The 1,546-nt window shown below is 44.0% G+C and overlaps 1 pseudogene; it reads right to left on the bottom strand.

Moving 5' to 3' along the window:
* Window positions 1-1,165: 1,165 nt before the first annotated feature.
* On the bottom strand, window positions 1,166-1,283 carry LOC126199867 (5S ribosomal RNA; annotated as a pseudogene).
* Between the last annotated feature and the right edge of the window lie 263 nt (window positions 1,284-1,546).

Here is a 1,546-nt window from a genome sequence, read left to right as displayed (position 1 = left end):
GCGTGGGAAAAAGGAACACCTAAATCTTTCCGTTCGAGCTCTGATTTCTCTTATTTTATTATGATGATCATTTCTTCCTACGAAGGCGAGTGTCAACAAAATATTTTCGCATTCGGAATAGAAAGTTGGTGATTGAAATTTCGTAAATAGATCTCGCCGCATAGAAAACCGCCTTTGTTTCAGTGACTGCCACCCCAACTCGCGTATCATATCAGTGACACTCTCACCGCTATTGCGCGATAACACGAAACGAGCTGTCCTTCTTTGTACTTTTTCGATGTCCTCCGTCAGTCCTACTCCGTAATGACCCCATACCGCACAGCAATATTCCCGCAGAGGACGGACAAGTGTGATGTAGGCTGTCTCTTTGGTGGGTTTGTCACATCTTCTAAGTGTTCTGCCAACAAAGCGCAGTCTTTGTTTCGCCTTCCATATTATCTATGTGGTTTCCAATTTAAGTTGCTCGTAATTGTAATTCCTAGGTATTTAGTAGAATTGACAGCCCTTAGATTTGTGCGGTTTATCGTATATCCAAAATTTATTACATTTCTTTTAGTTACCATCTGGATGACCTGGCACTTTTCTTTGTTTAGTGCCAGTTGCCACTTTCTGGACCATACAGAAATTCTCTCTAGATCATTTTGTAATTGTAATTGATCGTCTGATGATTTTACTAGACGGTAAATTACAGCGTCTTCTGCAAACAATTTACGGGGGCTGCTCAGATCATCACCTAGATCATTTATGTAAATCAGGTACAACAGACGGCCTATGACACTACCTTGCGGAACGCCAGATATCACTTTTGTTCTGCTCGATGATTTACCGTCTATCACTACGAACTGTGACCTCTCTGAGAGGAAATCACGAATCCAGTCACATAACTGAGACGATATTCCATATGCACTCTATTTTATTAATGGTCACTTGTGAGGAACGGTATCAAAAGCCTTCTGCAAATCAAAAAGCACTCTGTCTGCAGGCCACGAGTGGCCTACCGGGACCATCCGACTGCCGTGTCATCCTCAGAGGATGCAGCTAGGATGGACGTGGGGTCAGCACACCGCTCTCCCGGTCGTTACGATAGTATTCTTGACCGAAGCCGCTACTATTCGATCGAGTAGCTCCTCAATTGGCATCACGAGGCTGAGTGCACCACGAAAAATGGCAACAGCGCATGGCAGCCTGGATGGTCACCCATCCAAGTGCCGACCACGCCCGACAGCGCTTAACTTCGGTGATCTCACGTGAACCGGTGTAGCCACTGCGGCAAGGCCGTTGCCTCTCTGGAAATCTAGGAATATGGAATCGATCTGAGATCCCTTGTCGACAGCACTCATTATTTCATGGGAATAAAAAGCTAGCTGTGTTGCACATGAACGATATTTTCTGAATCCGTGTTGGTTATGTATCAATAAGTAATTTTCTTCAAAGTGTTTCATAATGTTCGAGAACAGTATATGCTCCAAAATCCTACTGCAAATTGAGGTCAGTGATATGGGTCCATAATTCAATGGGTTACTCCTCTTTCCTTTCTTGAATATTG

This window comes from Schistocerca nitens, chromosome 8, assembly GCF_023898315.1.
Source record: "Schistocerca nitens isolate TAMUIC-IGC-003100 chromosome 8, iqSchNite1.1, whole genome shotgun sequence".
NCBI lineage: Eukaryota > Metazoa > Arthropoda > Insecta > Orthoptera > Acrididae > Schistocerca > Schistocerca nitens.
Note: the sequence above shows the minus strand (reverse complement) of the source record. Positions and strands in the feature narration are given on the sequence as shown.